The sequence below is a fragment of the Taeniopygia guttata genome, chromosome 8, assembly GCF_048771995.1.
Source record: "Taeniopygia guttata chromosome 8, bTaeGut7.mat, whole genome shotgun sequence".
Taxonomy (NCBI): domain Eukaryota; kingdom Metazoa; phylum Chordata; class Aves; order Passeriformes; family Estrildidae; genus Taeniopygia; species Taeniopygia guttata.
Genome location: NC_133033.1, coordinates 27,051,833 through 27,079,556, shown reverse-complemented (window position 1 = coordinate 27,079,556; position 27,724 = coordinate 27,051,833).

Sequence of the window (27,724 nt, the reverse complement as noted above, 5' to 3'; positions counted from 1 at the left end):
GCGTCTCTAGCGGACTGCATCATAGCGAAAAGCTTTTCCAGCGTGTCTCGCAGGGAGAAAGCTTGTCAGCACAGTGCTCGCCTCCCGCCCTTGCCCAGAAACATGGATTTTCTGAACACTCCAAAAACACTGCTCTTTCCTAGGCAAGCTTCAAACTGCTGTCAGACGTGCGTGCTCTCTGTTTTGTGGCGTCCTGCTCGTTGTAGAGGAGTGCACAGCTCCACCTGACATTCAGTGCACAGCGAAGTCAATTGCAAAACACCAGTAGCTGCTCACTCCCTAACACAAGGCGCTGTCTATGTCCTTGCTTCCCGAGCAACTCAGCGCAGCCCTTCTTCTCTGCATCTCGGAAGCTCAGGGCACGAACAAGAATTCTCCAGATTTGTCTGCATCAGGACCAAGTCAAAACCCAGGAAAGTCGTCCTGGAGCACCTGCCAGAAGAATCCCAGAGGTGAACTGAAAGCGCTGGCAGCTGCAGCCACCGTCCTCTAGCAGGGCCAAGGCAGCGCACACAAGCCGGTTTCGTTCTTCGCCTCTCAGAAGCCAACCGCTCTCCCTGGCTGCCGGAGGCGAAGAAGCGGCTACTAGGTGCACCGCTGACGTGAACCGCACTTGTAGGCTGCAAAGCGCGGTTTTGCCAGAAAGACGCCGGCAACCGCCGCTTCCCTGCGGACAGCTGCCGAGAGCCGAAGTCTGCGTCTCTAGCGGACTGCATCATAGCGAAAAGCTTTTCCAGCGTGTCTCACTGGGAGAAAGCTTGCCAGCACAGTGCCCGCCTCCCGCCCTTGCCCAGAAACATATATTTGCTGAACACTCCAAAAACACTACTCTTTCCTAGGCAAGCTTCACACTGCTGTCAGACATCTGTGCTCTCTGTTTTGTGGTGTCCAGATAGTTGTATAAGAGTGCACAGCTCACACTGGCATTCAGTGCACATCGAAGTCAACTGCAAAAAACCAGCAGCTGCTCACTCCCAAACACAAGGCGCTGTCTATGTCCTTGCTTCCCGAGCAATTCAGCACAGCCCTTCTTTTCTGCAGCTGCCATCGAGTTCTCTGCAACTTGGAAGCTCAGGGTACGAACTAGAATTCTCCAGATTCGTCTGCATCAGGACCAAGTCAAAACCCAGGAAAGTCGTCCTGGAGCACCTGCCAGAAGAATCCCAGAGGTGAACAGAAAGGGCTGCCAGCTGCAGCCACCGTCCTCTAGCAGTGCCAAGGCAGCGCACACAAGCCGGTTTCGTTCTTCGCCTCTCAGAAGCCAACCGCTCTCCCCGGCTGCAGGAGGCGAAGAAGCGGCTACTAGGTGCACCGCTGACGTGAAGCGCACTTGTAGGCTGCAAAGCGCGGTTTTGGCAGAAAGACGCCGGCAACCGCCGCTTCCCTGCGGACAGCTGCTGAGAGCCGGAGTCTGCGTCTCTAGCGGACTGCATCATAGCGAAAAGCTTTTCCAGCGTGTCTCGCAGGGAGAAAGCTTGTCAGCACAGTGCTCGCCTCCCGCCCTTGCCCAGAAACATGGATTTTCTGAACACTCCAAAAACACTGCTCTTTCCTAGGCAAGCTTCAAACTGCTGTCAGACGTGCGTGCTCTCCGTTTTCTGCTGCCCTGCTCGTTGTAGAGGAGTGCACAGATCACCCTGGCATTCAGTGCACAGCGAAGTCAATTGCAAAACACCAGTAGCTGCTCACTCCCTAACACAAGGCGCTGTCTATGTCCTTGCTTCCCGAGCAACTCAGCGCAGCCCTTCTTCTCTGCATCTCGGAAGCTCAGGGCACGAACAAGAAGTCTCCAGATTCGTCTGCATCAGGACCAAGTCAAAACCCAGGAAAGTCGTCCTGGAGCACCTGCCAGAAGAATCCCAGAGGTGAACTGAAAGCGCTGGCAGCTGCAGCCACCGTCCTCTAGCAGTGCCAAGGCAGCGCACACAAGCCGGTTTCGTTCTTCGCCTCTCAGAAGCCAACCGCTCTCCCTGGCTGCCGGAGGCGAAGAAGCGGCTACTAGGTGCACCGCTGACGTGAACCGCACTTGTAGGCTGCAAAGCGCGGTTTTGTCAGAAAGACGCCGGCAACCGCCGCTTCCCTGCGGACAGCTGCCGAGAGCCGAAGTCTGCGTCTCTAGCGGACTGCATCATAGCGAAAAGCTTTTCCAGCGTGTCTCGCAGAGAGAGAGCTTGCCAGCACAGTGCACGCATCCCGCCCTTGCCCAGAAACATGGATTTCCTGAACACTCCAAAAACACTACTCTTTCCTAGGCAGGCTTCAAACTGCTGTAAGTCGTCCGTGCTCTCTGTTTTCTGCTGCCCTGCTCGTTGTAGAAGTGTGCACAGCTCCACCTGACATTCAGTGCACAGCGAAGTCAACTGCAAAAACCAGCAGCTGCTCACTCTCAAACACAAGGCGCTGTCTATGTCCTTCCTTCCCGAGCAACTAAGCGCAGCCTTTCTTCTCTGCATCTCGGAAGCTCAGGGCACGAACAAGAATTCTCCAGATTCGTCTGCATCAGGACCAAGTCAAAACGCAGGAAAGTCGTCCTTGAGCACCAGCCAGAAGCATGCCAGCGGTGAATTGAAAGCGCAGCCGCCGCTTCCCTGCGGACAGCTGCCGAGAGCCGGAGTCTGCGTCTCTAGCGGACTGCATCATAGCGAAAAGCTTTTCCAGCGTGTCTCGCAGAGAGAGAGCTTGCCAGCACAGTGTACGCATCCCGCCCTTGCCCAGAAACATGGATTTTCTGAACACTCCAAAAACACTGCTCTTTCCTAGGCAAGCTTCAAACTGCTGTCAGACGTGCGTGCTCTCTGTTTTGTGGCGTCCTGCTCGTTGTAGAGGAGTGCACAGCTCCACCTGACATTCAGTGCACAGCGAAGTCAACTGCAAAACACCAGCAGCTGCTGACTCCCAAACACAAGGCGCTGTCTATGTCCTTGCTTCCCGAGCAACTCAGCGCAGCCCTTCTTCTCTGCATCTCGGAAGCTCAGGGCACGAACAAGAAGTCTCCAGATTCGTCTGCATCAGGACCAAGTCAAAACCCAGGAAAGTCGTCCTGGAGCACCTGCCAGAAGCATCCCAGACGTGAACAGAAAGGGCTGGCAGCTGCAGCCACCGTCCTCTAGCAGTGCCAAGGCTGCGCACACAAGCCAGATTCGTTCTTCGCCTCTCAGAAGCCAACCACTCTCGCCGGCTGCCGGAGGCGAAGAAGCGGCTACTAGGTGCACCGCTGACGTGAACCGCACTTGTAGGCTGCAAAGCGCGGCTTCGGCAGAAAGACGCCGACTACCGCCGCTTCCCTGCGGACAGCTGCCGAGAGCCGGAGTCTGCGTCTCTAGCGGACTGCATCATAGCGAAAAGCTTTTCCAGCGTGTCTCGCAGGGAGAAAGCTTGCCAGCAAAGTACACGCATCCCACCCTTACCCAGAAACATATATTTGCTGAACGATCCAAAAACACTGCTCTTTCCTAGGCAAGCTTCAAACTGCTGTCAGACGTGCGTGCTCTCTGTTTTCTGCTGTCCTGCTCGTTGTATAAGAGTGAACAGCTCACACTGGCATTCAGTGCACATCGAAGTCAACTGCAAAAAACCAGCAGCTGCTCACTCCCAAACACAAGGCGCTGTCTATGTCCTTGCTTCCCGAGCAATTCAGCACAGCCCTTCTTTTCTGCAGCTGCCATCGAGTTCTCTGCAACTCGGAAGCTCAGGGTACGAACTAGAATTCTCCAGATTTGTCTGCATCAGGACCAAGTCAAAACGCAGGAAAGTCGTCCTGGAGCACCTGCCAGAAGCATCCTAGAGGTGAATTGAAAGGGCTGCCAGCTGCAGCCACCGTCCTCTAGCAGTGCCAAGGCAGAGCACACAAGCCGGTTTCGTTCTTCGCCCCTCAGAAGCCAACCGCTCTCCCCGGCTGCCGGAGGCGAAGAAGCGGCCACTAGGTGCTCCGCTGACGTGAACCGCACTTGTAGGCTGCAAAGCGCGGCTTCGGCAGAAAGACGCCGGCAACCGCCGCTTCCCTGCGGACAGCTGCCGAGAGCCGGAGTCTGCGTCTCTAGCAGACTGCATAATAGCGAAAAGCTTTTCCAGCGTGTCTCGCAGAGAGAGAGCTTGCCAGCACAGTGTACGCATCCCGCCCTTGCCCAGAAACATGGATTTTCTGAACACTCCAAAAACACTGCTCTTTCCTCGGCAAGCTTCAAACTGCTGCCAGACGTGCGTGCTCTCTGTTTTGTGGCGTCCTGCTCGTTGTAGAGGAGTGCACAGCTCCACCTGACATTCAGTGCACAGCGAAGTCAATTGCAAAACACCAGTAGCTGCTCACTCCCTAACACAAGGCGCTGTCTATGTCCTTGCTTCCCGAGCAACTCAGCGCAGCCCTTCTTCTCTGCATCTCGGAAGCTCAGGGCACGAACAAGAAGTCTCCAGATTCGTCTGCATCAGGACCAAGTCAAAACCCAGGAAAGTCGTCCTGGAGCACCTGCCAGAAGAATCCCAGAGGTGAACTGAAAGCGCTGGCAGCTGCAGCCACCGTCCTCTAGCAGGGCCAAGGCAGCGCACACAAGCCGGTTTCGTTCTTCGCCTCTCAGAAGCCAACCGCTCTCCCTGGCTGCCGGAGGCGAAGAAGCGGCTACTAGGTGCACCGCTGACGTGAACCGCACTTGTAGGCTGCAAAGCGCGGTTTTGGCAGAAAGACGCCGGCAACCGTCGCTTCCCTGCGGACAGCTGCCGAGAGCCGAAGTCTGCGTCTCTAGCGGACTGCATCATAGCGAAAAGCTTTTCCAGCGTGTCTCGCTGGGAGAAAGCTTGCCAGCACAGTGCACGCATCCTGCCCTTGCCCAGAAACATGGATTTTCTGAACACTCCAAAAACACTGCTCTTTCCTAGGCAAGCTTCACACTGCTGTCAGACATCTGTGCTCTCTGTTTTTTGGTGTCCAGATAGTTGTATAAGAGTGCACAGCTCACACTGGCATTCAGTGCACATCGAAGTCAACTGCAAAAAACCAGCAGCTGCTCACTCCCAAACACAAGGCGCTGTCTATGTCCTTGCTTCCCGAGCAATTCAGCACAGCCCTTCTTTTCTGCAGCTGCCATCGAGTTCTCTGCAACTCGGAAGCTCAGGGTACGAACAAGAATTCTTCAGATTCGTCTGCATCAGGACGAAGTCAAAACCCAGGAAAGTCGTCCTGGAGCACCTGCCAGAAGAATCCCAGAGGTGAACAGAAAGGGCTGCCAGCTGCAGCCACCGTCCTCTAGCAGTGCCAAGGCAGCGCACACAAGCCGGTTTCGTTCTTCGCCTCTCAGAAGCCAACCGCTCTCCCCGGCTGCAGGAGGCGAAGAAGCGGCTACTAGGTGCACCGCTGACGTGAACCGCACTTGTAGGCTGCAAAGCGCAGCTTCGGCAGAAAGACGCCGGCAACCGTCGCTCCCCTGCGGACAGCTGCCGAGAGCCGGAGTCTGCGTCTCTAGCGGACTGCATCATAGCGAAAAGCTTTTCCAGCGTGTCTCGCAGGGAGAAAGCTTGTCAGCACAGTGCTCGCCTCCCGCCCTTGCCCAGAAACATGGATATTCTGAACACTCCAAAAACACTGCTCTTTCCTAGGCAAGCTTCAAACTGCTGTCAGACGTGCGTGCTCTCTGTTTTGTGGCGTCCTGCTCGTTGTAGAGGAGTGCACAGCTCCACCTGACATTCAGTGCACAGCGAAGTCAATTGCAAAACACCAGTAGCTGCTCACTCCCTAACACAAGGCGCTGTCTATGTCCTTGCTTCCCGAGCAACTCAGCGCAGCCCTTCTTCTCTGCATCTCGGAAGCTCAGGGCACGAACAAGAATTCTCCAGATTCGTCTGCATCAGGACCAAGTCAAAACCCAGGAAAGTCGTCCTGGAGCACCTGCCAGAAGAATCCCAGAGGTGAACTGAAAGCGCTGGCAGCTGCAGCCACCGTCCTCTAGCAGTGCCAAGGCAGCGCACACAAGCCGGTTTCGTTCTTCGCCTCTCAGAAGCCAACCGCTCTCCCTGGCTGCCGGAGGCGAAGAAGCGGCTACTAGGTGCACCGCTGACGTGAACCGCACTTGTAGGCTGCAAAGCGCGGTTTTGCCAGAAAGACGCCGGCAACCGCCGCTTCCCTGCGGACAGCTGCCGAGAGCCGAAGTCTGCGTCTCTAGCGGACTGCATCATAGCGAAAAGCTTTTCCAGCGTGTCTCGCTGGGAGAAAGCTTGCCAGCACAGTGCCCGCCTCCCGCCCTTGCCCAGAAACATATATTTGCTGAACACTCCAAAAACACTACTCTTTCCTAGGCAAGCTTCACACTGCTGTCAGACATCTGTGCTCTCTGTTTTGTGGTGTCCAGATAGTTGTATAAGAGTGCACAGCTCACACTGGCATTCAGTGCACATCGAAGTCAACTGCAAAAAACCAGCAGCTGCTCACTCCCAAACACAAGGCGCTGTCTATGTCCTTGCTTCCCGAGCAATTCAGCACAGCCCTTCTTTTCTGCAGCTGCCATCGAGTTCTCTGCAACTCGGAAGCTCAGGGTACGAACTAGAATTCTCCAGATTCGTCTGCATCAGGACCAAGTCAAAACCCAGGAAAGTCGTCCTGGAGCACCTGCCAGAAGAATCCCAGAGGTGAACAGAAAGGGCTGCCAGCTGCAGCCACCGTCCTCTAGCATTGCCAAGGCAGCGCACACAAGCCGGTTTCGTTCTTCGCCTCTCAGAAGCCAACCGCTCTCCCCGGCTGCAGGAGACGAAGAAGCGGCTGCTAGGTGCACCGCTGACGTGAACCGCACTTGTAGGCTGCAAAGCGCGGTTTTGGCAGAAAGACGCCGGCAACCGCCGCTTCCCTGCGGACAGCTGCTGAGAGCCGGAGTCTGCGTCTCTAGCGGACTGCATCATAGCGAAAAGCTTTTCCAGCGTGTCTCGCAGGGAGAAAGCTTGTCAGCACAGTGCTCGCCTCCCGCCCTTGCCCAGAAACATGGATTTTCTGAACACTCCAAAAACACTGCTCTTTCCTAGGCAAGCTTCAAACTGCTGTCAGACGTGCGTGCTCTCCGTTTTCTGCTGCCCTGCTCGTTGTAGAGGAGTGCACAGATCACCCTGGCATTCAGTGCACAGCGAAGTCAATTGCAAAACACCAGTAGCTGCTCACTCCCTAACACAAGGCGCTGTCTATGTCCTTGCTTCCCGAGCAACTCAGCGCAGCCCTTCTTCTCTGCATCTCGGAAGCTCAGGGCACGAACAAGAAGTCTCCAGATTCGTCTGCATCAGGACCAAGTCAAAACCCAGGAAAGTCGTCCTGGAGCACCTGCCAGAAGAATCCCAGAGGTGAACTGAAAGCGCTGGCAGCTGCAGCCACCGTCCTCTAGCAGTGCCAAGGCAGCGCACACAAGCCGGTTTCGTTCTTCGCCTCTCAGAAGCCAACCGCTCTCCCTGGCTGCCGGAGCCGAAGAAGCGGCTACTAGGTGCACCGCTGACGTGAACCGCACTTGTAGGCTGCAAAGCGCGGTTTTGTCAGAAAGACGCCGGCAACCGCCGCTTCCCTGCGGACAGCTGCCGAGAGCCGAAGTCTGCGTCTCTAGCGGACTGCATCATAGCGAAAAGCTTTTCCAGCGTGTCTCGCAGAGAGAGAGCTTGCCAGCACAGTGTACGCATCCCGCCCTTGCCCAGAAACATGGATTTCCTGAACACTCCAAAAACACTACTCTTTCCTAGGCAGGCTTCAAACTGCTGTAAGTCGTCCGTGCTCTCTGTTTTCTGCTGCCCTGCTCGTTGTAGAAGTGTGCACAGCTCCACCTGACATTCAGTGCACAGCGAAGTCAACTGCAAAAACCAGCAGCTGCTCACTCTCAAACACAAGGCGCTGTCTATGTCCTTCCTTCCCGAGCAACTAAGCGCAGCCTTTCTTCTCTGCATCTCGGAAGCTCAGGGCACGAACAAGAATTCTCCAGATTCGTCTGCATCAGGACCAAGTCAAAACGCAGGAAAGTCGTCCTTGAGCACCAGCCAGAAGCATGCCAGCGGTGAATTGAAAGCGCAGCCGCCGCTTCCCTGCGGACAGCTGCCGAGAGCCGGAGTCTGCGTCTCTAGCGGACTGCATCATAGCGAAAAGCTTTTCCAGCGTGTCTCGCAGAGAGAGAGCTTGCCAGCACAGTGTACGCATCCCGCCCTTGCCCAGAAACATGGATTTTCTGAACACTCCAAAAACACTGCTCTTTCCTAGGCAAGCTTCAAACTGCTGTCAGACGTGCGTGCTCTCTGTTTTGTGGCGTCCTGCTCGTTGTAGAGGAGTGCACAGCTCCACCTGACATTCAGTGCACAGCGAAGTCAACTGCAAAACACCAGCAGCTGCTCACTCCCAAACACAAGGCGCTGTCTATGTCCTTGCTTCCCGAGCAACTCAGCGCAGCCCTTCTTCTCTGCATCTCGGAAGCTCAGGGCACGAACAAGAAGTCTCCAGATTCGTCTGCATCAGGACCAAGTCAAAACCCAGGAAAGTCGTCCTGGAGCACCTGCCAGAAGCATCCCAGACGTGAACAGAAAGGGCTGGCAGCTGCAGCCACCGTCCTCTAGCAGTGCCAAGGCTGCGCACACAAGCCAGATTCGTTCTTCGCCTCTCAGAAGCCAACCACTCTCGCCGGCTGCCGGAGGCGAAGAAGCGGCTACTAGGTGCACCGCTGACGTGAAGCGCACTTGTAGGCTGCAAAGCGCGGCTTCGGCAGAAAGACGCCGACTACCGCCGCTTCCCTGCGGACAGCTGCCGAGAGCCGGAGTCTGCGTCTCTAGCGGACTGCATAATAGCGAAAAGCTTTTCCAGCGTGTCTCGCAGAGAGAGAGCTTGCCAGCACAGTGTACGCATCCCGCCCTTGCCCAGAAACATGGATTTTCTGAACACTCCAAAAACACTGCTCTTTCCTAGGCAAGCTTCAAACTGCTGCCAGACGTGCGTGCTCTCTGTTTTGTGGCGTCCTGCTCGTTGTAGAGGAGTGCACAGCTCCACCTGACATTCAGTGCACAGCGAAGTCAATTGCAAAACACCAGTAGCTGCTCACTCCCTAACACAAGGCGCTGTCTATGTCCTTGCTTCCCGAGCAACTCAGCGCAGCCCTTCTTCTCTGCATCTCGGAAGCTCAGGGCACGAACAAGAAGTCTCCAGATTCGTCTGCATCAGGACCAAGTCAAAACCCAGGAAAGTCGTCCTGGAGCACCTGCCAGAAGAATCCCAGAGGTGAACTGAAAGCGCTGGCAGCTGCAGCCACCGTCCTCTAGCAGGGCCAAGGCAGCGCACACAAGCCGGTTTCGTTCTTCGCCTCTCAGAAGCCAACCGCTCTCCCTGGCTGCCGGAGGCGAAGAAGCGGCTACTAGGTGCACCGCTGACGTGAACCGCACTTGTAGGCTGCAAAGCGCGGTTTTGGCAGAAAGACGCCGGCAACCGTCGCTTCCCTGCGGACAGCTGCCGAGAGCCGAAGTCTGCGTCTCTAGCGGACTGCATCATAGCGAAAAGCTTTTCCAGCGTGTCTCGCTGGGAGAAAGCTTTCCAGCACAGTGCACGCATCCTGCCCTTGCCCAGAAACATGGATTTTCTGAACACTCCAAAAACACTGCTCTTTCCTAGGCAAGCTTCACACTGCTGTCAGACATCTGTGCTCTCTGTTTTTTGGTGTCCAGATAGTTGTATAAGAGTGCACAGCTCACACTGGCATTCAGTGCACATCGAAGTCAACTGCAAAAAACCAGCAGCTGCTCACTCCCAAACACAAGGCGCTGTCTATGTCCTTGCTTCCCGAGCAATTCAGCACAGCCCTTCTTTTCTGCAGCTGCCATCGAGTTCTCTGCAACTCGGAAGCTCAGGGTACGAACAAGAATTCTTCAGATTCGTCTGCATCAGGACGAAGTCAAAACCCAGGAAAGTCGTCCTGGAGCACCTGCCAGAAGAATCCCAGAGGTGAACAGAAAGGGCTGCCAGCTGCAGCCACCGTCCTCTAGCAGTGCCAAGGCAGCGCACACAAGCCGGTTTCGTTCTTCGCCTCTCAGAAGCCAACCGCTCTCCCCGGCTGCAGGAGGCGAAGAAGCGGCTACTAGGTGCACCGCTGACGTGAACCGCACTTGTAGGCTGCAAAGCGCAGCTTCGGCAGAAAGACGCCGGCAACCGTCGCTCCCCTGCGGACAGCTGCCGAGAGCCGGAGTCTGCGTCTCTAGCGGACTGCATCATAGCGAAAAGCTTTTCCAGCGTGTCTCGCAGGGAGAAAGCTTGTCAGCACAGTGCTCGCCTCCCGCCCTTGCCCAGAAACATGGATATTCTGAACACTCCAAAAACACTGCTCTTTCCTAGGCAAGCTTCAAACTGCTGTCAGACGTGCGTGCTCTCTGTTTTGTGGCGTCCTGCTCGTTGTAGAGGAGTGCACAGCTCCACCTGACATTCAGTGCACAGCGAAGTCAATTGCAAAACACCAGTAGCTGCTCACTCCCTAACACAAGGCGCTGTCTATGTCCTTGCTTCCCGAGCAACTCAGCGCAGCCCTTCTTCTCTGCATCTCGGAAGCTCAGGGCACGAACAAGAATTCTCCAGATTCGTCTGCATCAGGACCAAGTCAAAACCCAGGAAAGTCGTCCTGGAGCACCTGCCAGAAGAATCCCAGAGGTGAACTGAAAGCGCTGGCAGCTGCAGCCACCGTCCTCTAGCAGTGCCAAGGCAGCGCACACAAGCCGGTTTCGTTCTTCGCCTCTCAGAAGCCAACCGCTCTCCCTGGCTGCCGGAGGCGAAGAAGCGGCTACTAGGTGCACCGCTGACGTGAACCGCACTTGTAGGCTGCAAAGCGCGGTTTTGCCAGAAAGACGCCGGCAACCGCCGCTTCCCTGCGGACAGCTGCCGAGAGCCGAAGTCTGCGTCTCTAGCGGACTGCATCATAGCGAAAAGCTTTTCCAGCGTGTCTCGCTGGGAGAAAGCTTGCCAGCACAGTGCCCGCCTCCCGCCCTTGCCCAGAAACATATATTTGCTGAACACTCCAAAAACACTACTCTTTCCTAGGCAAGCTTCACACTGCTGTCAGACATCTGTGCTCTCTGTTTTGTGGTGTCCAGATAGTTGTATAAGAGTGCACAGCTCACACTGGCATTCAGTGCACATCGAAGTCAACTGCAAAAAACCAGCAGCTGCTCACTCCCAAACACAAGGCGCTGTCTATGTCCTTGCTTCCCGAGCAATTCAGCACAGCCCTTCTTTTCTGCAGCTGCCATCGAGTTCTCTGCAACTCGGAAGCTCAGGGTACGAACTAGAATTCTCCAGATTCGTCTGCATCAGGACCAAGTCAAAACCCAGGAAAGTCGTCCTGGAGCACCTGCCAGAAGAATCCCAGAGGTGAACAGAAAGGGCTGCCAGCTGCAGCCACCGTCCTCTAGCATTGCCAAGGCAGCGCACACAAGCCGGTTTCGTTCTTCGCCTCTCAGAAGCCAACCGCTCTCCCCGGCTGCAGGAGACGAAGAAGCGGCTGCTAGGTGCACCGCTGACGTGAACCGCACTTGTAGGCTGCAAAGCGCGGTTTTGGCAGAAAGACGCCGGCAACCGCCGCTTCCCTGCGGACAGCTGCTGAGAGCCGGAGTCTGCGTCTCTAGCGGACTGCATCATAGCGAAAAGCTTTTCCAGCGTGTCTCGCAGGGAGAAAGCTTGTCAGCACAGTGCTCGCCTCCCGCCCTTGCCCAGAAACATGGATTTTCTGAACACTCCAAAAACACTGCTCTTTCCTAGGCAAGCTTCAAACTGCTGTCAGACGTGCGTGCTCTCCGTTTTCTGCTGCCCTGCTCGTTGTAGAGGAGTGCACAGATCACCCTGGCATTCAGTGCACAGCGAAGTCAATTGCAAAACACCAGTAGCTGCTCACTCCCTAACACAAGGCGCTGTCTATGTCCTTGCTTCCCGAGCAACTCAGCGCAGCCCTTCTTCTCTGCATCTCGGAAGCTCAGGGCACGAACAAGAAGTCTCCAGATTCGTCTGCATCAGGACCAAGTCAAAACCCAGGAAAGTCGTCCTGGAGCACCTGCCAGAAGAATCCCAGAGGTGAACTGAAAGCGCTGGCAGCTGCAGCCACCGTCCTCTAGCAGTGCCAAGGCAGCGCACACAAGCCGGTTTCGTTCTTCGCCTCTCAGAAGCCAACCGCTCTCCCTGGCTGCCGGAGCCGAAGAAGCGGCTACTAGGTGCACCGCTGACGTGAACCGCACTTGTAGGCTGCAAAGCGCGGTTTTGTCAGAAAGACGCCGGCAACCGCCGCTTCCCTGCGGACAGCTGCCGAGAGCCGAAGTCTGCGTCTCTAGCGGACTGCATCATAGCGAAAAGCTTTTCCAGCGTGTCTCGCAGAGAGAGAGCTTGCCAGCACAGTGTACGCATCCCGCCCTTGCCCAGAAACATGGATTTCCTGAACACTCCAAAAACACTACTCTTTCCTAGGCAGGCTTCAAACTGCTGTAAGTCGTCCGTGCTCTCTGTTTTCTGCTGCCCTGCTCGTTGTAGAAGTGTGCACAGCTCCACCTGACATTCAGTGCACAGCGAAGTCAACTGCAAAAACCAGCAGCTGCTCACTCTCAAACACAAGGCGCTGTCTATGTCCTTCCTTCCCGAGCAACTAAGCGCAGCCTTTCTTCTCTGCATCTCGGAAGCTCAGGGCACGAACAAGAATTCTCCAGATTCGTCTGCATCAGGACCAAGTCAAAACGCAGGAAAGTCGTCCTTGAGCACCAGCCAGAAGCATGCCAGCGGTGAATTGAAAGCGCAGCCGCCGCTTCCCTGCGGACAGCTGCCGAGAGCCGGAGTCTGCGTCTCTAGCGGACTGCATCATAGCGAAAAGCTTTTCCAGCGTGTCTCGCAGAGAGAGAGCTTGCCAGCACAGTGTACGCATCCCGCCCTTGCCCAGAAACATGGATTTTCTGAACACTCCAAAAACACTGCTCTTTCCTAGGCAAGCTTCAAACTGCTGTCAGACGTGCGTGCTCTCTGTTTTGTGGCGTCCTGCTCGTTGTAGAGGAGTGCACAGCTCCACCTGACATTCAGTGCACAGCGAAGTCAACTGCAAAACACCAGCAGCTGCTCACTCCCAAACACAAGGCGCTGTCTATGTCCTTGCTTCCCGAGCAACTCAGCGCAGCCCTTCTTCTCTGCATCTCGGAAGCTCAGGGCACGAACAAGAAGTCTCCAGATTCGTCTGCATCAGGACCAAGTCAAAACCCAGGAAAGTCGTCCTGGAGCACCTGCCAGAAGCATCCCAGACGTGAACAGAAAGGGCTGGCAGCTGCAGCCACCGTCCTCTAGCAGTGCCAAGGCTGCGCACACAAGCCAGATTCGTTCTTCGCCTCTCAGAAGCCAACCACTCTCGCCGGCTGCCGGAGGCGAAGAAGCGGCTACTAGGTGCACCGCTGACGTGAAGCGCACTTGTAGGCTGCAAAGCGCGGCTTCGGCAGAAAGACGCCGACTACCGCCGCTTCCCTGCGGACAGCTGCCGAGAGCCGGAGTCTGCGTCTCTAGCGGACTGCATCATAGCGAAAAGCTTTTCCAGCGTGTCTCGCAGGGAGAAAGCTTGCCAGCAAAGTACACGCATCCCACCCTTACCCAGAAACATATATTTGCTGAACGATCCAAAAACACTGCTCTTTCCTAGGCAAGCTTCAAACTGCTGTCAGACGTGCGTGCTCTCTGTTTTCTGCTGTCCTGCTCGTTGTATAAGAGTGAACAGCTCACACTGGCATTCAGTGCACATCGAAGTCAACTGCAAAAAACCAGCAGCTGCTCACTCCCAAACACAAGGCGCTGTCTATGTCCTTGCTTCCCGAGCAATTCAGCACAGCCCTTCTTTTCTGCAGCTGCCATCGAGTTCTCTGCAACTCGGAAGCTCAGGGTACGAACTAGAATTCTCCAGATTTGTCTGCATCAGGACCAAGTCAAAACGCAGGAAAGTCGTCCTGGAGCACCTGCCAGAAGCATCCTAGAGGTGAATTGAAAGGGCTGCCAGCTGCAGCCACCGTCCTCTAGCAGTGCCAAGGCAGAGCACACAAGCCGGTTTCGTTCTTCGCCCCTCAGAAGCCAACCGCTCTCCCCGGCTGCCGGAGGCGAAGAAGCGGCCACTAGGTGCTCCGCTGACGTGAACCGCACTTGTAGGCTGCAAAGCGCGGCTTCGGCAGAAAGACGCCGGCAACCGCCGCTTCCCTGCGGACAGCTGCCGAGAGCCGGAGTCTGCGTCTCTAGCGGACTGCATCATAGTGAAAAGCTTTTCCAGCGTGTCTCGCAGGGAGAGAGCTTGCCAGCACAGTGCACGCATCCCGCCCTTGCCCAGAAACATGGATTTCCTGAACACTCCAAAAACACTACTCTTTCCTAGGCAGGCTTCAAACTGCTGTAAGTCGTCCGTGCTCTCTGTTTTCTGCTGCCCTGCTCGTTGTAGAGGAGTGCACAGCTCCACCTGACATTCAGTGCACAGCGAAGTCAATTGCAAAACACCAGTAGCTGCTCACTCCCTAACACAAGGCGCTGTCTATGTCCTTGCTTCCCGAGCAACTCAGCGCAGCCCTTCTTCTCTGCATCTCGGAAGCTCAGGGCACGAACAAGAAGTCTCCAGATTCGTCTGCATCAGGACCAAGTCAAAACCCAGGAAAGTCGTCCTGGAGCACCTGCCAGAAGCATCCCAGACGTGAACAGAAAGGGCTGGCAGCTGCAGCCACCGTCCTCTAGCAGTGCCAAGGCTGCGCACACAAGCCAGATTCGTTCTTCGCCTCTCAGAAGCCAACCACTCTCGCCGGCTGCCGGAGGCGAAGAAGCGGCTACTAGGTGCACCGCTGACGTGAAGCGCACTTGTAGGCTGCAAAGCGCGGCTTCGGCAGAAAGACACCGACTACCGCCGCTTCCCTGCGGACAGCTGCCGAGAGCCGGAGTCTGCGTCTCTAGCGGACTGCATCATAGCGAAAAGCTTTTCCAGCGTGTCTCGCAGGGAGAAAGCTTGCCAGCAAAGTACACGCATCCCACCCTTACCCAGAAACATATATTTGCTGAACGATCCAAAAACACTGCTCTTTCCTAGGCAAGCTTCAAACTGCTGTCAGACGTGCGTGCTCTCTGTTTTCTGCTGTCCTGCTCGTTGTATAAGAGTGAACAGCTCACACTGGCATTCAGTGCACATCGAAGTCAACTGCAAAAAACCAGCAGCTGCTCACTCCCAAACACAAGGCGCTGTCTATGTCCTTGCTTCCCGAGCAATTCAGCACAGCCCTTCTTTTCTGCAGCTGCCATCGAGTTCTCTGCAACTCGGAAGCTCAGGGTACGAACTAGAATTCTCCAGATTTGTCTGCATCAGGACCAAGTCAAAACGCAGGAAAGTCGTCCTGGAGCACCTGCCAGAAGCATCCTAGAGGTGAATTGAAAGGGCTGCCAGCTGCAGCCACCGTCCTCTAGCAGTGCCAAGGCAGAGCACACAAGCCGGTTTCGTTCTTCGCCTCTCAGAAGCCAACCGCTCTCCCCGGCTGCAGGAGGCGAAGAAGCGGCTACTAGGTGCACCGCTGACGTGAACCACACTTGTAGGCTGCAAAGCGCAGCTTCGGCAGAAAGACGCCGGCAACCGTCGCTTCCCTGCGGACAGCTGCCGAGAGCCGGAGTCTGCGTCTCTAGCGGACTGCATCATAGCGAAAAGCTTTTCCAGCGTGTCTCGCAGGGAGAAAGCTTGTCAGCACAGTGCTCGCCTCCCGCCCTTGCCCAGAAACATGGATATTCTGAACACTCCAAAAACACTGCTCTTTCCTAGGCAAGCTTCAAACTGCTGTCAGACGTGCGTGCTCTCTGTTTTGTGGCGTCCTGCTCGTTGTAGAGGAGTGCACAGCTCCACCTGACATTCAGTGCACAGCGAAGTCAATTGCAAAACACCAGTAGCTGCTCACTCCCTAACACAAGGCGCTGTCTATGTCCTTGCTTCCCGAGCAACTCAGCGCAGCCCTTCTTCTCTGCATCTCGGAAGCTCAGGGCACGAACAAGAATTCTCCAGATTCGTCTGCATCAGGACCAAGTCAAAACCCAGGAAAGTCGTCCTGGAGCACCTGCCAGAAGAATCCCAGAGGTGAACTGAAAGCGCTGGCAGCTGCAGCCACCGTCCTCTAGCAGTGCCAAGGCAGCGCACACAAGCCGGTTTCGTTCTTCGCCTCTCAGAAGCCAACCGCTCTCCCTGGCTGCCGGAGGCGAAGAAGCGGCTACTAGGTGCACCGCTGACGTGAACCGCACTTGTAGGCTGCAAAGCGCGGTTTTTCAGAAAGACGCCGGCAACCGCCGCTTCCCTGCGGACAGCTGCCGAGAGCCGAAGTCTGCGTCTCTAGCGGACTGCATCATAGCGAAAAGCTTTTCCAGCGTGTCTCGCTGGGAGAAAGCTTGCCAGCACAGTGCCCGCCTCCCGCCCTTGCCCAGAAACATATATTTGCTGAACACTCCAAAAACACTACTCTTTCCTAGGCAAGCTTCACACTGCTGTCAGACATCTGTGCTCTCTGTTTTGTGGTGTCCAGATAGTTGTATAAGAGTGCACAGCTCACACTGGCATTCAGTGCACATCGAAGTCAACTGCAAAAAACCAGCAGCTGCTCACTCCCAAACACAAGGCGCTGTCTATGTCCTTGCTTCCCGAGCAATTCAGCACAGCCCTTCTTTTCTGCAGCTGCCATCGAGTTCTCTGCAACTCGGAAGCTCAGGGTACGAACTAGAATTCTCCAGATTCGTCTGCATCAGGACCAAGTCAAAACCCAGGAAAGTCGTCCTGGAGCACCTGCCAGAAGAATCCCAGAGGTGAACAGAAAGGGCTGCCAGCTGCAGCCACCGTCCTCTAGCATTGCCAAGGCAGCGCACACAAGCCGGTTTCGTTCTTCGCCTCTCAGAAGCCAACCGCTCTCCCCGGCTGCAGGAGACGAAGAAGCGGCTGCTAGGTGCACCGCTGACGTGAACCGCACTTGTAGGCTGCAAAGCGCGGTTTTGGCAGAAAGACGCCGGCAACCGCCGCTTCCCTGCGGACAGCTGCTGAGAGCCGGAGTCTGCGTCTCTAGCGGACTGCATCATAGCGAAAAGCTTTTCCAGCGTGTCTCGCAGGGAGAAAGCTTGTCAGCACAGTGCTCGCCTCCCGCCCTTGCCCAGAAACATGGATTTTCTGAACACTCCAAAAACACTGCTCTTTCCTAGGCAAGCTTCAAACTGCTGTCAGACGTGCGTGCTCTCCGTTTTCTGCTGCCCTGCTCGTTGTAGAGGAGTGCACAGATCACCCTGGCATTCAGTGCACAGCGAAGTCAATTGCAAAACACCAGTAGCTGCTCACTCCCTAACACAAGGCGCTGTCTATGTCCTTGCTTCCCGAGCAACTCAGCGCAGCCCTTCTTCTCTGCATCTCGGAAGCTCAGGGCACGAACAAGAAGTCTCCAGATTCGTCTGCATCAGGACCAAGTCAAAACCCAGGAAAGTCGTCCTGGAGCACCTGCCAGAAGAATCCCAGAGGTGAACTGAAAGCGCTGGCAGCTGCAGCCACCGTCCTCTAGCAGTGCCAAGGCAGCGCACACAAGCCGGTTTCGTTCTTCGCCTCTCAGAAGCCAACCGCTCTCCCTGGCTGCCGGAGGCGAAGAAGCGGCTACTAGGTGCACCGCTGACGTGAACCGCACTTGTAGGCTGCAAAGCGCGGTTTTGTCAGAAAGACGCCGGCAACCGCCGCTTCCCTGCGGACAGCTGCCGAGAGCCGAAGTCTGCGTCTCTAGCGGACTGCATCATAGCGAAAAGCTTTTCCAGCGTGTCTCGCAGAGAGAGAGCTTGCCAGCACAGTGTACGCATCCCGCCCTTGCCCAGAAACATGGATTTCCTGAACACTCCAAAAACACTACTCTTTCCTAGGCAGGCTTCAAACTGCTGTAAGTCGTCCGTGCTCTCTGTTTTCTGCTGCCCTGCTCGTTGTAGAAGTGTGCACAGCTCCACCTGACATTCAGTGCACAGCGAAGTCAACTCCAAAAACCAGCAGCTGCTCACTCTCAAACACAAGGCGCTGTCTATGTCCTTCCTTCCCGAGCAACTAAGCGCAGCCTTTCTTCTCTGCATCTCGGAAGCTCAGGGCACGAACAAGAATTCTCCAGATTCGTCTGCATCAGGACCAAGTCAAAACGCAGGAAAGTCGTCCTTGAGCACCAGCCAGAAGCATGCCAGCGGTGAATTGAAAGCGCAGCCGCCGCTTCCCTGCGGACAGCTGCCGAGAGCCGGAGTCTGCGTCTCTAGCGGACTGCATCATAGCGAAAAGCTTTTCCAGCGTGTCTCGCAGAGAGAGAGCTTGCCAGCACAGTGTACGCATCCCGCCCTTGCCCAGAAACATGGATTTTCTGAACACTCCAAAAACACTGCTCTTTCCTAGGCAAGCTTCAAACTGCTGTCAGACGTGCGTGCTCTCTGTTTTGTGGCGTCCTGCTCGTTGTAGAGGAGTGCACAGCTCCACCTGACATTCAGTGCACAGCGAAGTCAACTGCAAAACACCAGCAGCTGCTCACTCCCAAACACAAGGCGCTGTCTATGTCCTTGCTTCCCGAGCAACTCAGCGCAGCCCTTCTTCTCTGCATCTCGGAAGCTCAGGGCACGAACAAGAAGTCTCCAGATTCGTCTGCATCAGGACCAAGTCAAAACCCAGGAAAGTCGTCCTGGAGCACCTGCCAGAAGCATCCCAGACGTGAACAGAAAGGGCTGGCAGCTGCAGCCACCGTCCTCTAGCAGTGCCAAGGCTGCGCACACAAGCCAGATTCGTTCTTCGCCTCTCAGAAGCCAACCACTCTCGCCGGCTGCCGGAGGCGAAGAAGCGGCTACTAGGTGCACCGCTGACGTGAAGCGCACTTGTAGGCTGCAAAGCGCGGCTTCGGCAGAAAGACGCCGACTACCGCCGCTTCCCTGCGGACAGCTGCCGAGAGCCGGAGTCTGCGTCTCTAGCGGACTGCATCATAGCGAAAAGCTTTTCCAGCGTGTCTCGCAGGGAGAAAGCTTGCCAGCAAAGTACACGCATCCCACCCTTACCCAGAAACATATATTTGCTGAACGATCCAAAAACACTGCTCTTTCCTAGGCAAGCTTCAAACTGCTGTCAGACGTGCGTGCTCTCTGTTTTCTGCTGTCCTGCTCGTTGTATAAGAGTGAACAGCTCACACTGGCATTCAGTGCACATCGAAGTCAACTGCAAAAAACCAGCAGCTGCTCACTCCCAAACACAAGGCGCTGTCTATGTCCTTGCTTCCCGAGCAATTCAGCACAGCCCTTCTTTTCTGCAGCTGCCATCGAGTTCTCTGCAACTCGGAAGCTCAGGGTACGAACTAGAATTCTCCAGATTTGTCTGCATCAGGACCAAGTCAAAACGCAGGAAAGTCGTCCTGGAGCACCTGCCAGAAGCATCCTAGAGGTGAATTGAAAGGGCTGCCAGCTGCAGCCACCGTCCTCTAGCAGTGCCAAGGCAGAGCACACAAGCCGGTTTCGTTCTTCGCCCCTCAGAAGCCAACCGCTCTCCCCGGCTGCCGGAGGCGAAGAAGCGGCCACTAGGTGCTCCGCTGACGTGAACCGCACTTGTAGGCTGCAAAGCGCGGCTTCGGCAGAAAGACGCCGGCAACCGCCGCTTCCCTGCGGACAGCTGCCGAGAGCCGGAGTCTGCGTCTCTAGCGGACTGCATCATAGTGAAAAGCTTTTCCAGCGTGTCTCGCAGGGAGAGAGCTTGCCAGCACAGTGCACGCATCCCGCCCTTGCCCAGAAACATGGATTTCCTGAACACTCCAAAAACACTACTCTTTCCTAGGCAGGCTTCAAACTGCTGTAAGTCGTCCGTGCTCTCTGTTTTCTGCTGCCCTGCTCGTTGTAGAGGAGTGCACAGCTCCACCTGACATTCAGTGCACAGCGAAGTCAATTGCAAAACACCAGTAGCTGCTCACTCCCTAACACAAGGCGCTGTCTATGTCCTTGCTTCCCGAGCAACTCAGCGCAGCCCTTCTTCTCTGCATCTCGGAAGCTCAGGGCACGAACAAGAAGTCTCCAGATTCGTCTGCATCAGGACCAAGTCAAAACCCAGGAAAGTCGTCCTGGAGCACCTGCCAGAAGAATCCCAGAGGTGAACTGAAAGCGCTGGCAGCTGCAGCCACCGTCCTCTAGCAGGGCCAAGGCAGCGCACACAAGCCGGTTTCGTTCTTCGCCTCTCAGAAGCCAACCGCTCTCCCTGGCTGCCGGAGGCGAAGAAGCGGCTACTAGGTGCACCGCTGACGTGAACCGCACTTGTAGGCTGCAAAGCGCGGTTTTGCCAGAAAGACGCCGGCAACCGCCGCTTCCCTGCGGACAGCTGCCGAGAGCCGAAGTCTGCGTCTCTAGCGGACTGCATCATAGCGAAAAGCTTTTCCAGCGTGTCTCGCTGGGAGAAAGCTTGCCAGCACAGTGCACGCATCCCGCCCTTGCCCAGAAACATGGATTTTCTGAACACTCCAAAAACACTGCTCTTTCCTAGGCAAGATTCAATCTGCTGTCAGACGTGCGTGCTCTCTCTTTTCTGCTGCCCTGCTCGTTGTAGAGGAGTGCACAGCTCACACTGGCATTCAGTGCACAGCGAAGTCAATTGCAAAACACCAGTAGCTGCTGACTCCCAAACACAAGGCGCTGTCTATTTCCTTGCTTCCCGAGCAACTCAGCGCAGCCCTTCTTCTCTGCATCTCGGAAGCTCAGCGCACGAACAAGAAGTCTCCAGATTCGTCTGCATCAGGACCAAGTCAAAACCCAGGAAAGTCGTCCTGGAGCACCTGACAGTAGAATCCCAGAGGTGAACTGAAGGGGCTGCCAGCTGCAGCCACCGTCCTCTAGCAGTGCCAAGGCAGCGCACACAAGCCGGTTTCCTTCTTCGCCTCTCAGAAGCCAACCGCTCTCCGCGGCTGCAGGAGGCGAAGAAGCGGCTACTAGGTGCACCGCTGACGTGAACCGCACTTGTAGGCTGCAAAGCGCGGCTTCGGCAGAAAGACGCCGGCAACCGCCGCTTCCCTGCGGACAGCTGCCGAGAGCCGGAGTCTGCGTCTCTAGCGGACTGCATCATAGCGAAAAGCTTTTCCAGCGTGTCTCGCAGGGAGAGAGCTTGCCAGCACAGTGCACGCATCCCGCCCTTGCCCAGAAACATGGATTTCCTGAACACTCCAAAAACACTACTCTTTCCTAGGCAGGCTTCAAACTGCTGTAAGTCGTCCGTGCTCTCTGTTTTCTGCTGCCCTGCTCGTTGTAGAAGTGTGCACAGCTCCACCTGACATTCAGTGCACAGCGAAGTCAACTGCAAAAACCAGCAGCTGCTCACTCTCAAACACAAGGCGCTGTCTATGTCCTTCCTTCCCGAGCAACTAAGCGCAGCCTTTCTTCTCTGCATCTCGGAAGCTCAGGGCACGAACAAGAATTCTCCAGATTCGTCTGCATCAGGACCAAGTCAAAACGCAGGAAAGTCGTCCTGGAGCACCAGCCAGAAGCATGCCAGCGGTGAATTGAAAGCGCAGCCGCCGCTTCCCTGCGGACAGCTGCCGAGAGCCGGAGTCTGCGTCTCTAGCGGACTGCATCATAGCGAAAAGCTTTTCCAGCGTGTCTCGCAGAGAGAGAGCTTGCCAGCACAGTGTACGCATCCCGCCCTTGCCCAGAAACATGGATTTTCTGAACACTCCAAAAACACTGCTCTTTCCTAGGCAAGCTTCAAACTGCTGTCAGACGTGCGTGCTCTCTGTTTTGTGGCGTCCTGCTCGTTGTAGAGGAGTGCACAGCTCCACCTGACATTCAGTGCACAGCGAAGTCAACTGCAAAACACCAGCAGCTGCTGACTCCCAAACACAAGGCGCTGTCTATGTCCTTGCTTCCCGAGCAACTCAGCGCAGCCCTTCTTCTCTGCATCTCGGAAGCTCAGGGCACGAACAAGAAGTCTCCAGATTCGTCTGCATCAGGACCAAGTCAAAACCCAGGAAAGTCGTCCTGGAGCACCTGCCAGAAGCATCCCAGACGTGAACAGAATGGGCTGGCAGCTGCAGCCACCGTCCTCTAGCAGTGCCAAGGCTGCGCACACAAGCCAGATTCGTTCTTCGCCTCTCAGAAGCCAACCACTCTCGCCGGCTGCCGGAGGCGAAGAAGCGGCTACTAGGTGCACCGCTGACGTGAAGCGCACTTGTAGGCTGCAAAGCGCGGCTTCGGCAGAAAGACGCCGACTACCGCCGCTTCCCTGCGGACAGCTGCCGAGAGCCGGAGTCTGCGTCTCTAGCGGACTGCATCATAGCGAAAAGCTTTTCCAGCGTGTCTCGCAGGGAGAAAGCTTGCCAGCAAAGTACACGCATCCCACCCTTACCCAGAAACATATATTTGTTGAACGATCCAAAAACACTGCTCTTTCCTAGGCAAGCTTCAAACTGCTGTCAGACGTGCGTGCTCTCTGTTTTCTGCTGTCCTGCTCGTTGTATAAGAGTGAACAGCTCACACTGGCATTCAGTGCACATCGAAGTCAACTGCAAAAAACCAGCAGCTGCTCACTCCCAAACACAAGGCGCTGTCTATGTCCTTGCTTCCCGAGCAATTCAGCACAGCCCTACTTTTCTGCAGCTGCCATCGAGTTCTCTGCAACTCGGAAGCTCAGGGTACGAACTAGAATTCTCCAGATTTGTCTGCATCAGGACCAAGTCAAAACGCAGGAAAGTCGTCCTGGAGCACCTGCCAGAAGCATCCTAGAGGTGAACTGAAAGGGCTGCCAGCTGCAGCCACCGTCCTCTAGCAGTGCCAAGGCAGAGCACACAAGCCGGTTTCGTTCTTCGCCCCTCAGAAGCCAACCGCTCTCCCCGGCTGCCGGAGGCGAAGAAGCGGCCACTAGGTGCTCTGCTGACGTGAACCGCACTTGTAGGCTGCAAAGCGCGGCTTCGGCAGAAAGACGCCGGCAACCGCCGCTTCCCTGCGGACAGCTGCCGAGAGCCGGAGTCTGCGTCTCTAGCGGACTGCATCATAGCGAAAAGCTTTTCCAGCGTGTCTCGCAGGGAGAGAGCTTGCCAGCACAGTGCACGCATCCCGCCCTTGCCCAGAAACATGGATTTCCTGAACACTCCAAAAACACTACTCTTTCCTAGGCAGGCTTCAAACTGCTGTAAGTCGTCCGTGCTCTCTGTTTTCTGCTGCCCTGCTCGTTGTAGAGGAGTGCACAGCTCCACCTGACATTCAGTGCACAGCGAAGTCAATTGCAAAACACCAGTAGCTGCTCACTCCCTAACACAAGGCGCTGTCTATGTCCTTCCTTCCCGAGCAACTCAGCGCAGCCCTTCTTCTCTGCATCTCGGAAGCTCAGGGCACGAACAAGAAGTCTCCAGATTCGTCTGCATCAGGACCAAGTCAAAACCCAGGAAAGTCGTCCTGGAGCACCTGCCAGAAGAATCCCAGAGGTGAACTGAAAGCGCTGGCAGCTGCAGCCACCGTCCTCTAGCAGGGCCAAGGCAGCGCACACAAGCCGGTTTCGTTCTTCGCCTCTCAGAAGCCAACCGCTCTCCCTGGCTGCCGGAGGCGAAGAAGCGGCTACTAGGTGCACCGCTGACGTGAACCGCACTTGTAGGCTGCAAAGCGCGGTTTTGGCAGAAAGACGCCGGCAACCGCCGCTTCCCTGCGGACAGCTGCCGAGAGCCGAAGTCTGCGTCTCTAGCGGACTGCATCATAGCGAAAAGCTTTTCCAGCGTGTCTCGCTGGGAGAAAGCTTGCCAGCACAGTGCACGCATCCCGCCCTTGCCCAGAAACATGGATTTTCTGAACACTCCAAAAACACTGCTCTTTCCTAGGCAAGCTTCACACTGCTGTCAGACATCTGTGCTCTCTGTTTTTTGGTGTCCAGATAGTTGTATAAGAGTGCACAGCTCACACTGGCATTCAGTGCACATCGAAGTCAACTGCAAAAAACCAGCAGCTGCTCACTCCCAAACACAAGGCGCTGTCTATGTCCTTGCTTCCCGAGCAATTCAGCACAGCCCTTCTTTTCTGCAGCTGCCATCGAGTTCTCTGCAACTCGGAAGCTCAGGGTACGAACAAGAATTCTTCAGATTCGTCTGCATCAGGACGAAGTCAAAACCCAGGAAAGTCGTCCTGGAGCACCTGCCAGAAGAATCCCAGAGGTGAACAGAAAGGGCTGCCAGCTGCAGCCACCGTCCTCTAGCAGTGCCAAGGCAGCGCACACAAGCCGGTTTCGTTCTTCGCCTCTCAGAAGCCAACCGCTCTCCCCGGCTGCAGGAGGCGAAGAAGCGGCTACTAGGTGCACCGCTGACGTGAACCGCACTTGTAGGCTGCAAAGCGCAGCTTCGGCAGAAAGACGCCGGCAACCGCCGCTTCCCTGCGGACAGCTGCCGAGAGCCGGAGTCTGCGTCTCTAGCGGACTGCATCATAGCGAAAAGCTTTTCCAGCGTGTCTCGCAGGGAGAAAGCTTGTCAGCACAGTGCTCGCCTCCCGCCCTTGCCCAGAAACATGGATTTTCTGAACACTCCAAAACCACTGCTCTTTCCTAGGCAAGCTTCAAACTGCTGTCAGACGTGCGTGCTCTCTGTTTTGTGGCGTCCTGCTCGTTGTAGAGGAGTGCACAGCTCCACCTGACATTCAGTGCACAGCGAAGTCAATTGCAAAACACCAGTAGCTGCTCACTCCCTAACACAAGGCGCTGTCTATGTCCTTGCTTCCCGAGCAACTCAGCGCAGCCCTTCTTCTCTGCATCTCGGAAGCTCAGGGCACGAACAAGAATTCTCCAGATTCGTCTGCATCAGGACCAAGTCAAAACCCAGGAAAGTCGTCCTGGAGCACCTGCCAGAAGAATCCCAGAGGTGAACTGAAAGCGCTGGCAGCTGCAGCCACCGTCCTCTAGCAGTGCCAAGGCAGCGCACACAAGCCGGTTTCGTTCTTCGCCTCTCAGAAGCCAACCGCTCTCCCTGGCTGCCGGAGGCGAAGAAGCGGCTACTAGGTGCACCGCTGACGTGAACCGCACTTGTAGGCTGCAAAGCGCGGTTTTGCCAGAAAGACGCCGGCAACCGCCGCTTCCCTGCGGACAGCTGCCGAGAGCCGAAGTCTGCGTCTCTAGCGGACTGCATCATAGCGAAAAGCTTTTCCAGCGTGTCTCGCAGAGAGAGAGCTTGCCAGCACAGTGTACGCATCCCGCCCTTGCCCAGAAACATGGATTTTCTGAACACTCCAAAAACACTGCTCTTTCCTAGGCAAGCTTCAATCTGCTGTCAGACGTGCGTGCTCTCTCTTTTCTGCTGCCCTGCTCGTTGTAGAGGAGTGCACAGCTCACACTGGCATTCAGTGCACAGCGAAGTCAATTCCAAAACACCAGTAGCTGCTGACTCCCAAACACAAGGCGCTGTCTATTTCCTTGCTTCCCGAGCAACTCAGCGCAGCCCTTCTTCTCTGCATCTCGGAAGCTCAGCGCACGAACAAGAAGTCTCCAGATTCGTCTGCATCAGGACCAAGTCAAAACGCAGGAAAGTCGTCCTGGAGCACCTGACAGTAGAATCCCAGAGGTGAACTGAAGGGGCTGCCAGCTGCAGCCACCGTCCTCTAGCAGTGCCAAGGCAGCGCACACAAGCCGGTTTCCTTCTTCGCCTCTCAGAAGCCAACCGCTCTCCGCGGCTGCAGGAGGCGAAGAAGCGGCTACTAGGTGCACCGCTGACGTGAACCGCACTTGTAGGCTGCAAAGCGCGGCTTCGGCAGAAAGACGCCGGCAACCGCCGCTTCCCTGCGGACAGCTGCCGAGAGCCGGAGTCTGCGTCTCTAGCGGACTGCATCATAGCGAAAAGCTTTTCCAGCGTGTCTCGCAGGGAGAGAGCTTGCCAGCACAGTGCACGCATCCCGCCCTTGCCCAGAAACATGGATTTCCTGAACACTCCAAAAACACTACTCTTTCCTAGGCAGGCTTCAAACTGCTGTAAGTCGTCCGTGCTCTCTGTTTTCTGCTGCCCTGCTCGTTGTAGAAGTGTGCACAGCTCCACCTGACATTCAGTGCACAGCGAAGTCAACTGCAAAAACCAGCAGCTGCTCACTCTCAAACACAAGGCGCTGTCTATGTCCTTCCTTCCCGAGCAACTAAGCGCAGCCTTTCTTCTCTGCATCTCGGAAGCTCAGGGCACGAACAAGAAGTCTCCAGATTCGTCTGCATCAGGACCAAGTCAAAACCCAGGAAAGTCGTCCTGGAGCACCTGCCAGAAGCATCCCAGACGTTTACAGAATGGGCTGGCAGCTGCAGCCACCGTCCTCTAGCAGTGCCAAGGCTGCGCACACAAGCCAGATTCGTTCTTCGCCTCTCAGAAGCCAACCACTCTCGCCGGCTGCAGGAGACGAAGAAGCGGCTGCTAGGTGCACCGCTGACGTGAACCGCACTTGTAGGCTGCAAAGCGCGGTTTTGGCAGAAAGACGCCGGCAACCGCCGCTTCCCTGCGGACAGCTGCTGAGAGCCGGAGTCTGCGTCTCTAGCGGACTGCATCATAGCGAAAAGCTTTTCCAGCGTGTCTCGCAGGGAGAAAGCTTGTCAGCACAGTGCTCGCCTCCCGCCCTTGCCCAGAAACATGGATTTTCTGAACACTCCAAAAACACTGCTCTTTCCTAGGCAAGCTTCAAACTGCTGTCAGACGTGCGTGCTCTCCGTTTTCTGCTGCCCTGCTCGTTGTAGAGGAGTGCACAGATCACCCTGGCATTCAGTGCACAGCGAAGTCAATTGCAAAACACCAGTAGCTGCTCACTCCCTAACACAAGGCGCTGTCTATGTCCTTGCTTCCCGAGCAACTCAGCGCAGCCCTTCTTCTCTGCATCTCGGAAGCTCAGGGCACGAAAAAGAAGTCTCCAGATTCGTCTGCATCAGGACCAAGTCAAAACCCAGGAAAGTCGTCCTGGAGCACCTGCCAGAAGAATCCCAGAGGTGAACTGAAAGCGCTGGCAGCTGCAGCCACCGTCCTCTAGCAGTGCCAAGGCAGCGCACACAAGCCGGTTTCGTTCTTCGCCTCTCAGAAGCCAACCGCTCTCCCTGGCTGCCGGAGGCGAAGAAGCGGCTACTAGGTGCACCGCTGACGTGAACCGCACTTGTAGGCTGCAAAGCGCGGTTTTGTCAGAAAGACGCCGGCAACCGCCGCTTCCCTGCGGACAGCTGCCGAGAGCCGAAGTCTGCGTCTCTAGCGGACTGCATCATAGCGAAAAGCTTTTCCAGCGTGTCTCGCAGAGAGAGAGCTTGCCAGCACAGTGTACGCATCCCGCCCTTGCCCAGAAACATGGATTTCCTGAACACTCCAAAAACACTACTCTTTCCTAGGCAGGCTTCAAACTGCTGTAAGTCGTCCGTGCTCTCTGTTTTCTGCTGCCCTGCTCGTTGTAGAAGTGTGCACAGCTCCACCTGACATTCAGTGCACAGCGAAGTCAACTGCAAAAACCAGCAGCTGCTCACTCTCAAACACAAGGCGCTGTCTATGTCCTTCCTTCCCGAGCAACTAAGCGCAGCCTTTCTTCTCTGCATCTCGGAAGCTCAGGGCACGAACAAGAATTCTCCAGATTCGTCTGCATCAGGACCAAGTCAAAACGCAGGAAAGTCGTCCTTGAGCACCAGCCAGAAGCATGCCAGCGGTGAATTGAAAGCGCAGCCGCCGCTTCCCTGCGGACAGCTGCCGAGAGCCGGAGTCTGCGTCTCTAGCGGACTGCATCATAGCGAAAAGCTTTTCCAGCGTGTCTCGCAGAGAGAGAGCTTGC